The sequence below is a fragment of the Ochotona princeps genome, chromosome 2 (assembly GCF_030435755.1).
Source record: "Ochotona princeps isolate mOchPri1 chromosome 2, mOchPri1.hap1, whole genome shotgun sequence".
NCBI lineage: Eukaryota > Metazoa > Chordata > Mammalia > Lagomorpha > Ochotonidae > Ochotona > Ochotona princeps.
Genome location: NC_080833.1, coordinates 136,302,716 through 136,314,413, shown reverse-complemented (window position 1 = coordinate 136,314,413; position 11,698 = coordinate 136,302,716).

Here is an 11,698-nt window from a genome sequence, read left to right as displayed (position 1 = left end):
AGTTGCCATTCACCACCACACTACCTTCCCTAGGTGTCATAGCCACTTTCAGACATATGTGCTGCCAGAGCCCTTGGTTTCCATGGCAGCGGGAAATGGCTTTGAAACTGAACTTGTCTTTGCCTGTGGAGTTTTGAGCGCCTTGATTGAGGAGGTGCATGTTAGTTTTGTGTGGGTGCTCAAGCTGCTTGATTCCATCCCACTGGGCTCAATGGGCACAGGACCAGAAGTGAGCAAACAGGGTTTCCTAGATAGCTGCCAGGACAGCTGATGGTATGTGAAGTTCATGAGGCAGGTGGAGTTGTTTTGGCACTGGAAGAGCTGTGCTGCTGCTTCGGGCAGTTGCCATTCACCACCACACTACCTTCCCTAGGTGTCATAGCCACTTTCAGACATATGGGCTGCCAGAGCCCTTGGTTTCCATGGCAGCGGGAAATGGCTTGGGCCCTGAAATTGCCTTTGGCTGTGGAGTTTTGAGCGCCTTGAGTGAGGAGCTGCATGTTAGTTTTCTGTGGGTGCTCAAGCTGCTTGATTCCATCCCACTGGGCTCAATGGGCATTGGACCGGAAGTGAGCAAACAGGGTTTCCTAGATAGCTGCCAGGACAGCTGATGGTATGTGAAGTTCATGAGGCAGGTGGAGTTGTTTTGGCACTGGAAGAGCTGTGCTGCTGCTTTGGGCAGTTGCCATTCACCACCACACTACCTTCCCTAGGTGTCATAGCCACTTTCAGACATATGTGCTGCCAGAGCACTTGGTTTCCATGGCAGCGGGAAATGGCTTGCTCTCTGAACTTGTCTTTGGCTGTGGAGCTTTGAGCGCCTTGATTGAGGAGGTGCATGTTAGTTTTGTGTGGGTGCTCAAGCTGCTTGATTCCATCCCACTGGGCTCAATGGGCACTGGACCGGATGTGAGCAAACAGGGTTTCCTAGATAGCTGCCAGGACAGCTGATGGTATGTGAAGTGCATGAGGCAGGTGGAGTTGTTTTGGCACTGGAAGAGCTGTGCTGCTGCTTCGGGCAGTTGCCATTCACCACCACACTACCTTCCCTAGGTGTCATAGCCACTTTCAGACTTTTGTGCTGCCAGAGCCCTTGGTTTCCATGGCAGCGGGAAATGGCTTTGGCCGTGAACTTGTGTTTGGCTGTGGAGCTTTGAGCGCCTTGAGTGAGGAGCTGCATGTTAGTTTTGTGTGTGTGCTCAAGCTGCTTGATTCCATCCCACTGGGCTCAATGGGCATAGGACCGGAAGTGAGCAAACAGGGTTTCCTAGATAGCTGCCAGGACAGCTGATGGTATGTGAAGTTCATGAGGCAGGTGGAGTTGTTTTGGCACTGGAAGAGCTGTGCTGCTGCTTCGGGCAGTTGCCATTCACCACCACACTACCTTCCCTAGGTGTCATAGCCACTTTCAGACATATGTGCTGCCAGAGCCCTTGGTTTCCATGGCAGCGGGAAATGGCTTTGGCTGTGAACTTGATTTTGGCTGTGGAGTTTTGAGCGCCTTGAGTGAGGAGCTCCATGTTAGTTTTGTGTGGGTGCTCAAGCTGCTTGATTCCATCCCACTGGGCTCAATGGGCATGGGACCGGAAGTGAGCAAACAGGGTTTCCTAGATAGCTGCCAGGACAGCTGATGGTATGTGAAGTTCATGAGGAGTTGTTTTGGCACTGGAAGAGCTGTGCTGCTGCTTCGGGCAGTTGCCATTCACCACCACACTACCTTCCCTAGGTGTCATAGCCACTTTCAGACATATGTGCTGCCAGAGCCCTTGGTTTCCATGACAGCGGGAAATGGCTTTGGCCCTGAACTTGCCTTTGGCTGTGGAGTTTTGAGCGCCGTCAGTGAGGAGCTCCATGTTAGTTTTGTGTGGGTGCTCAAGCTGCTTGATTCCATCCCACTGGGCTCAATGGGCATTGGACCGGAAGTGACCAAACAGGGTTTCCTAGATAGCTGCCACGACAGCTGATGGTATGTGAAGTTCATGAGGCAGGTGGAGTTGTTTTGGCACTGGAAGAGCTGTGCTGCTGCTTCGGGCAGTTGCCATTCACCACCACACTACCTTCCCTAGGTGTCATAGCCACTTTCAGACATATGTGCTGCCAGAGCACTTGGTTTCCATGGCAGCGGGAAATGGCTTGGGCCCTGAAATTGCCTTTGGCTGTGGAGTTTTGAGTGCCTTGAGTGAGGAGCTCCATGTTAGTTTTGTGTGGGTGCTCAAGCTGCTTGATTCCATCCCACTGGGCTCAATGGGCACTGGACCGGCAGTGACCAAACAGGGTTTCCTAGATAGCTGCCAGGACAGCTGATGGTATGTGAAGTGCATGAGGCAGGTGGAGTTGTTTTGGCACTGGAAGAGCTGTGCTGCTGCTTCGGGCAGTTGCCATTCACCACCACACTACCTTCCCTAGGTGTCATAGCCACTTTCAGACATATGTGCTGCCAGAGCCCTTGGTTTCCATGGCAGCGGGAAATGGCTTGGGCCCTGAAATTGTCTTTGGCTGTGGAGTTTTGAGCGCCTTGAGTGAGGAGGTGCATGTTAGTTTTGTGTGGGTGCTCAAGCTGCTTGATTCCATCCCACTGGGCTCAATGGGCATGGGACCAGAAGTGAGCAAACAGGGTTTCCTAGATAGCTGCCAGGACAGCTGATGGTATGTGAAGTGCATGAGGCAGGTGGAGTTGTTTTGGCACTGGAAGAGCTGTGCTGCTGCTTCGGGCAGTTGCCATTCACCACCACACTACCTTCCCTAGGTGTCATAGCCACTTTCAGACATATGTGCTGCCAGAGCCCTTGGTTTCCATGGCAGCGGGAAATGGCTTTGGCCCTGAACTTGTCTTTGGCTGTGTAGTTTTGAGCGCCTTGAGTGAGGAGGTGCATGTTAGTTTTGTGTGGGTGCTCAAGCTGCTTGATTCCATCCCACTGGGCTCAATGGGCACTGGACCGGAAGTGAGCAAACAGGGTTTCCTAGATAGCTGCCAGGACAGCTGATGGTATGTGAAGTTCATGAGGCAGGTGGAGTTGTTTTGGCACTGGAAGAGCTGTGCTGCTGCTTCGGGCAGTTGCCATTCACCACCACACTACCTTCCCTAGGTGTCATAGCCACTTGCAGACATATGTGCTGCCAGAGCCCTTGGTTTCCATGGCAGCGGGAAATGGCTTTGGCTCTGAACTTGTCTTTGGCTGTGGAGTTTTGAGCGCCTTGATTGAGGAGGTGCATGTTAGTTTTGTGTGGGTGCTCAAGCTGCTTGATTCCATCCCACTGGGCTCAATGGGCATTGGACCGGAAGTGAGCAAACAGGGTTTCCTAGATAGCTGCCACGACAGCTGATGGTATGTGAAGTGCATGAGGCAGGTGGAGTTGTTTTGGCACTGGAAGAGCTGTGCTGCTGCTTCGGGCAGTTGCCATTCACCACCACACTACCTTCCCTAGGTGTCATAGCCACTTTCAGACATATGTGCTGCCAGAACACTTGGTTTCCATGGCAGCGGGAAATGGCTTGGGCCCTGAAATTGCCTTTGGCTGTGGTGTTTTGAGCGCCTTGAGTGAGGAGGTGCATGTTTGTTTTGTGTGGGTGCTCAAGCTGCTTGATTCCATCCCACTGGGCTCAATTGGCATGGGATCGGAAGTGACCAAACAGGGTTTCCTAGATAGCTGCCAGGACAGCTGATGGTTTGTGAAGTGCATGAGGCAGGTGGAGTTGTTTTGGCACTGGAAGAGCTGTGCTGCTGCTTCGGGCAGTTGCCATTCACCACCACACTACCTTCCCTAGGTGTCATAGCCACTTGCAGACATATGTGCTGCCAGAGCACTTGGTTTCCATGGCAGCGGGAAATGGCTTTGGCCGTGAACTTGTCTTTGGCTGTGGAGCTTTGAGCGCCTTGAGTGAGGAGCTCCATGTTAGTTTTGTGTGGGTGCTCAAGCTGCTTGATTCCATCCCACTGGGCTCAATGGGCACTGGACCGGAAGTGAGCAAACAGGGTTTCCTAGATAGCTGCCAGGACAGCTGATGGTATGTGAAGTTCATGAGGCAGGTGGAGTTGTTTTGGCACTGGAAGAGCTGTGCTGCTGCTTCGGGCAGTTGCCATTCACCACCACACTACCTTCCCTAGGTGTCATAGCCACTTGCAGACATATGTGCTGCCAGAGCCCTTGGTTTCCATGGCAGCGGGAAATGGCTTTGGCTCTGAACTTGTCTTTGGCTGTGGAGTTTTGAGCGCCTTGAGTGAGGAGCTCCATGTTAGTTTTGTGTGGGTGCTCAAGCTGCTTGATTCCATCCCACTGGGCTCAATGGGCACTGGACCGGAAGTGAGCAAACAGGGTTTCCTAGATAGCTGCCAGGACAGCTGATGGTATGTGAAGTGCATGAGGCAGGTGGAGTTGTTTTGGCACTGGAAGAGCTGTGCTGCTGCTTCGGGCAGTTGCCATTCACCACCACACTACCTTCCCTAGGTGTCATAGCCACTTTCAGACATATGTGCTGCCAGAGCCCTTGGTTTCCATGGCAGCGGGAAATGGCATTGGCCGTGAACTTGTCTTTGGCTGTGGAGGTTTGAGCGCAGTTAGTGAGGAGCTCCATGTTAGTTTTGTGTGGGTGCTCAAGCTGCTTGATTCCATCCCACTGGGCTCAATGGGCATTGGACCGGAAGTGAGCAAACAGGATTTCCTAGATAGCTGCCAGGACAGCTGATGGTATGTGAAGTTCATGAGGCAGGTGGAGTTGTTTTGGCACTGGAAGAGCTGTGCTGCTGCTTCGGGCAGTTGCCATTCACCACCACACTACCTTCCCTAGGTGTCATAGCCACTTTCAGACATATGTGCTGCCAGAGCCCTTGGTTTCCATGGCAGCGGGAAATGGCTTTGGCTCTGAACTTGTCTTTGGCTGTGGAGCTTTGAGCGCCTTGAGTGAGGAGGTGCATGTTTGTTTTGTGTGGGTGCTCAAGCTGCTTGATTCCATCCCACTGGGCTCAATGGGCATGGGACCGGAAGTGACCAAACAGGGTTTCCTAGATAGCGGCCAGGACAGCTGATGGTATGTGAAGTGCATGAGGCAGGTGGAGTTGTTTTGGCACTGGAAGAGCTGTGCTGCTGCTTCGGGCAGTTGCCATTCACCACCACACTACCTTCCCTAGGTGTCATAGCCACTTTCAGACATATGTGCTGCCAGAGCCCTTGGTTTCCATGGCAGCGGGAAATGGCTTGGGCCCTGAACTTGTCTTTGGCTGTGGAGCTTTGAGCGCCTTGAGTGAGGAGGTGCATGTTTGTTTTGTGTGGGCGCTCAAGCTGCTTGATTCCATCCCACTGGGCTCAATGGGCATAGGACCGGAAGTGAGCAAACAGGGTTTCCTAGATAGCTGGCAGGACAGCTGATGGTATGTGAAGTGCATGAGGCAGGTGGAGTTGTTTTGGCACTGGAAGAGCTGTGCTGCTGCTTCGGGCAGTTGCCATTCACCACCACACTACCTTCCCTAGGTGTCATAGCCACTTTCAGACTTTTGTGCTGCCAGAGCCCTTGGTTTCCATGGCAGCGGGAAATGGCTCTGGCCGTGAACTTGTCTTTGGCTGTGGAGCTTTGAGCGCCTTGAGTGAGGAGCTCCATGTTAGTATTGTGTGGGTGCTCAAGCTGCTTGATTCCATCCCACTGGGCTCAATGGGCATTGCACCGGAAGTGACCAAACAGGGTTTCCTAGATAGCTGCCACGACAGCTGATGGTATGTGAAGTTCATGAGGCAGGTGGAGTTGTTTTGGCACTGGAAGAGCTGTGCTGCTGCTTCGGGCAGTTGCCATTCACCACCACACTACCTTCCCTAGGTGTCATAGCCACTTTCAGACATATGTGCTGCCAGATCCCTTGGTTTCCATGGCAGCGGGAAATGGCTTTGGAACTGAACTTGTCTTTGGCTGTGGAGTTTTGAGCGCCTTGAGTGAGGAGCTGCATGTTAGTTTTGTGTGGGTGCTCAAGCTGCTTAATTCCATCACACTGGGCTCAATGGGCATTGGACCGGAAGTGACCAAACAGGGTTTCCTAGATAGCTGCCAGGACAGCTGATGGTATGTGAAGTTCATGAGGCAGGTGGATTTGTTTTGGCACTGGAAGAGCTGTGCTGCTGCTTCGGGCAGTTGCCATTCACCACCACACTACCTTCCCTAGGTGTCATAGCCACTTTCAGACATATGTGCTGCCAGAGCCCTTGGTTTCCATGGCAGCGGGAAATGGCTTTCGCCCTGAACTTGTCTTTGGCTGTGGATCTTTGACCGCCTTGAGTGAGGAGCTGCATGTTTGTTTTGTGTGGGTGCTCAAGCTGCTTGATTCCATCCCACTGGGCTCAATGGGCACTGGACCGGAAGTGAGCAAACAGGGTTTCCTAGATACCTGCCAGGACAGCTGATGGTATGTGAAGTGCAGGAGGCAGGTGGAGTTGTTTTGGCACTGGAAGAGCTGTGCTGCTGCTTCGGGCAGTTGCCATTCACCACCACACTACCTTCCCTAGGTGTCATAGCCACTTTCAGACATATGTGCTGCCAGAGCCCTTGGTTTCCATGGCAGCGGGAAATGGCATTGTCCCTGAACTTGTCTTTGGCTGTGGAGTTTTGAGCGCCTTGATTGAGGAGGTGCATGTTAGTTTTGTGTGGGTGCTCAAGCTGCTTGATTCCATCCCACTGGGCTCAATGGGCATGGGACCGGAAGTGAGCAAACAGGGTTTCCTAGATAGCTGTCAGGACAGCTGATGGTATGATAAGTTCATGAGGCAGGTGGAGTTGTTTTGGCACTGGAAGAGCTGTGCTGCTGCTTCGGGCAGTTGCCATTCACCACCACACTACCTTCCCTAGGTGTCATAGCCACTTTCAGACATATGTGCTGCCAGAGCACTTGGTTTCCATGGCAGCGGGAAATGGCTTTTGCCGTGAACTTGCCTTTGGCTGTGGAGCTTTGAGCGCCTTGATTGAGGAGGTGCATGTTAGTTTTGTGTGGGTGCTCAAGCTGCTTGATTCCATCCCACTGGGCTCAATGGGCACTGGACCGGAAGTGACCAAACAGGGTTTCCTAGATAGCTGCCAGGACAGCTGATGGTATGTGAAGTGCATGAGGCAGGTGGAGTTGTTTTGGCACTGGAAGAGCTGTGCTGCTGCTTCAGGCAGTTGCCATTCACCACCACACTACCTTCCCTAGGTGTCATAGCCACTTTCAGACATATGTGCTGCCAGAGCCCTTGGTTTCCATGGCAGCGGGAAATGGCATTGTCGCTGAACTTGTCTTTGGCTGTGGAGTTTTGAGCGCCTTGAGTGAGGAGGTGCATGTTAGTTTTGTGTGGGTGCTCAAGCTGCTTGATTCCATCCCACTGGGCTCAATGGGCATTGCACCGGAAGTGACCAAACAGGGTTTCCTAGATAGCTGCCACGACAGCTGATGGTATGTGAAGTTCATGAGGCATGTGGAGTTGTTTTGGCACTGGAAGAGTTGTGCTGCTGCTTCGGGCAGTTGCCATTCACCACCACACTACCTTCCCTAGGTGTCATAGCCACTTGCAGACATATGTGCTGCCAGAGCACTTGGTTTCCATGGCAGCGGGAAATGGCTTGGGCTCTGAACTTGTCTTTGGCTGTGGAGTTTTGAGCGCCTTGAGTGAGGAGCTCCATGTTAGTTTTGTGTGGGTGCTCAAGCTGCTTGATTCCATCCCACTGGGCTCAATGGGCATGGGACCGGAAGTGACCAAACACGGTTCCCTAGATAGCTGCCAGGACAGCTGATGGTATGTGAAGTTCATGAGGCAGGTGGAGTTGTTTTGGCACTGGAAGAGCTGTGCTGCTGCTTCGGACAGTTGCCATTCACCACCACACTACCTTCCCTAGGTGTCATAGCCACTTTCAGACATATGTGCTGCCAGAGCCCTTGGTTTCCATGGCAGCGGGAAATGGCTTTCGCCCTGAACTTGTCTTTGGCTGTGGAGTTTTGAGCGCCTTGAGTGAGGAGGTGCATGTTAGTTTTGTGTGGGTGCTCAAGCTGCTTGATTCCATCCCACTGGGCTCAATGGGCATGGGACCGGAAGTGACCAAACAGGGATTCCTAGAGAGCTGCCAGGACAGCTGATGGTTTGTGAAGTGCATGAGGCAGGTGGAGTTGTTTTGGCACTGGAAGAGCTGTGCTGCTGCTTCGGGCAGTTGCCATTCACCACCACACTACCTTCCCTAGGTGTCATAGCCACTTTCAGACATATGTGCTGCCAGAGCACTTGGTTTCCATGGCAGCGGGAAATGGCTTGGGCCCTGAACTTGTCTTTGGCTGTGGAGCTTTGAGCGCCTTGAGTGAGGAGGTGCATGTTTGTTTTGTGTGGGTGCTCAAGCTGCTTGATTCCATCCCACTGGGCTCAATGGGCATGGGACCGGAAGTGACCAAACACGGTTTCCTAGATAGCTGCCAGGACAGCTGATGGTATGTGAAGTGCATGAGGCAGGTGGAGTTGTTTTGGCACTGGAAGAGCTGTGCTGCTGCTTCGGGCAGTTGCCATTCACCACCACACTACCTTCCCTAGGTGTCATAGCCACTTTCAGACATATGTGCTGCCAGAGCCCTTGGTTTCCATGGCAGCGGGAAATGGCATTGTCCCTGAACTTGTCTTTGGCTGTGGAGTTTTGAGCGCAGTTAGTGAGGAGCTCCATGTTAGTTTAGTGTGGGTGCTCAAGCTGCTTGATTCCAGCCCACTGGGCTCAATGGGCATGGGACCCGAAGTGAGCAAACAGGGTTTCCTAGATAGCTGCCAGGACAGCTGATGGTATGTGAAGTTCATGAGGCAGGTGGAGTTGTTTTGGCACTGGAAGAGCTGTGCTGCTGCTTCGGGCAGTTGCCATTCACCACCACACTACCTTCCCTAGGTGTCATAGCCACTTTCAGACATATGTGCTGCCAGAGCCCTTGGTTTCCATGGCAGCGGGAAATGGCTTTGGCCCTGAACTTGTCTTTGGCTGTGGAGTTTTGAGCGCCTTGAGTGAGGAGCTCCATGTTAGTTTTGTGTGGGTGCTCAAGCTGCTTGATTCCATCCCACTGGGCTCAATGGGCATGGGACCGGAAGTGACCAAACAGGGTTTCCTAGATAGCTGCCAGGACAGCTGATGGTATGTGAAGTTCATGAGGCAGGTGGAGTTGTTTTGGCACTGGAAGAGCTGTGCTGCTGCTTCGGGCAGTTGCCATTCACCACCACACTACCTTCCCTAGGTGTCATAGCCACTTTCAGACATATGTGCTGCCAGAGCCCTTGGTTTCCATGGCAGCGGGAAATGGCTTTGGCCCTGAACTTGTCTTTGGCTGTGGAGCTTTGAGCGCCTTGAGTGAGGAGGTGCATGTTTGTTTTGTGTGGGTGCTCAAGCTGCTTGATTCCATCTCACTGGGCTCAATGGGCATGGGACCGGATGTGAGCAAACAGGGTTTCCTAGATAGCTGCCAGGACAGCTGATGGTATGTGAAGTGCATGAGGCAGGTGGAGTTGTTTTGGCACTGGAAGAGCTGTGCTGCTGCTTCGGGCAGTTGCCATTCACCACCACACTACCTTCCCTAGGTGTCATAGCCACTTTCAGACATATGTGCTGCCAGAGCACTTGGTTTCCATGGCAGCGGGAAATGTCATTATCCCCCAACTGTCCTTGGCTGTGGAGTTTTGAGCGCCTTGAGTGAGGAGGTGCATGTTTGTTTTGTGTGGGTGCTCAAGCTGCTTGATTCCATCCTACTGGGCTCAATGGGCATGGGACCGGCAGTGACCAAACAGGGTTTCCTAGATAGCTGCCAGGACAGCTGATGGTATGTGAAGTTCATGAGGCAGGTGGAGTTGTTTTGGCACTGGAAGAGCTGTGCTGCTGCTTCAGGCAGTTGCCATTCACCACCACACTACCTTCCCTAGGTGTCATAGCCACTTTCAGACATATGTGCTGCCAGAGCCCTTGGTTTCCATGGCAGCGGGAAATGGCTTTCGCCCTGAACTTGTCTTTGGCTGTGGAGTTTTGAGCACTGTCAGTGAGGAGCTCCATGTTAGTTTTGTGTGGGTGCTCAAGCTGCTTGATTCCATCCCACTGGGCTCAATGGGCATGGGACCGCAAGTGAGCAAACAGGGTTTCCTAGATAGCTGCCAGGACAGCTGATGGTATGTGAAGTTCATGAGGCAGGTGGAGTTGTTTTGGCACTGGAAGAGCTGTGCTGCTGCTTCGGGCAGTTGCCATTCACCACCACACTACCTTCCCTAAGTGTCATAGCCACTTTCAGACATATGTGCTGCCAGAACACTTGGTTTCCATGGCAGTGGGAAATGGCTTTGGCTCTGAACTTGTCCTTGGCTGTGGAGTTTTGAGCGCCGTCAGTGAGGAGCTCCATGTTAGTTTTGTGTGGGTGCTCAAGCTGCTTGATTCCATCCCCCTGGGCTAAAAAGGGCATGGGACCGGAAGTGAGCAAACAGGGTTTCTTAGATAGCTGCCAGGACAGCTGATGGTATGTGAAGTTCATGAGGCAGGTGGAGTTGTTTTGGCACTGGAAGAGCTGTGCTGCTGCTTCGGGCAGTTGCCATTCACCACCACACTACCTTCCCTAGGTGTCATAGCCACTTTCAGACATATGTGCTGCCAGATCCCTTGGTTTCCATGGCAGCACGAAATGGCCTTGGCCATGAACTTGTCTTTGGTGTGGAGTTTTGAGCGCCCTGAGTGAGGAGCTCCATGTTAGTTTTGTGTGGGTGCTCAATCTGCTTGATTCCATCCCACTGGGCTCAATGGGCATGGGACCGGAAGTGAGCAAACAGGGTTTCCTAGATAGCTGCCAGGACAGCTGATGGTATGTGAAGTTCATGAGGCAGGTGGAGTTGTTTTGGCACTGGAAGAGCTGTGCTGCTGCTTCAGGCAGTTGCCATTCACCACCACACTACCTTCCCTAGGTGTCATAGCCACTTTCAGACATATGTGCTGCCAGATCCCTTGGTTTCCATGGCAGCACGAAATGGCTTTGGCCATGAACTTGTCTTTGGTGTGGAGTTTTGAGCGCCCTGAGTGAGGAGCTGCATGTTAGTTTTGTGTGGGTGCTCAAGCTGCTTGATTCCATCCCACTGGGCTCAATGGGCATTGGACCGGAAGTGAGCAAACAGGGTTTCCTAGATAGCTGCCAGGACAGCTGATGGTATGTGAAGTTCATGAGGCAGGGGGAGTTGTTTTGGCACTGGAAGAGCTGTGCTGCTGCTTCGGGCAGTTGCCATTCACCACCACACTACCTTCCCTAGGTGTCATAGCCACTTGCAGACATATGTGCTGCCAGAGCCCTTGGTTTCCATGGCAGCGGGAAATGGCTTGGGCGCTGAACTTGTCTTTGGCTGTGGAGCTTTGAGCGCCTTGAGTTAGGAGCTCCATGTTAGTTTTGTGTGGGTGCTCAAGCTGCTTGATTCTATCCCACTGGGCTCAATGGGCACTGGACCGGAAGTGAGCAAACAGGGTTTCCTAGATAGCTGCCAGGACAGCTGATGGTATGTGAAGTGCATGAGGCAGGTGGAGTTGTTTTGGCACTGGAAGAGCTGTGCTGCTGCTTCGGGCAGTTGCCATTCACCACCACACTACCTTCCCTAGGTGTCATAGCCACTTTCAGACATATGTGCTGCCAGAGCCCTTGGTTTCCATGGCAGCGGGAAATGGCATTGGCCCTGAACTTGTCTTTGGCTGTGGAGTTTTGAGCACCTTGAG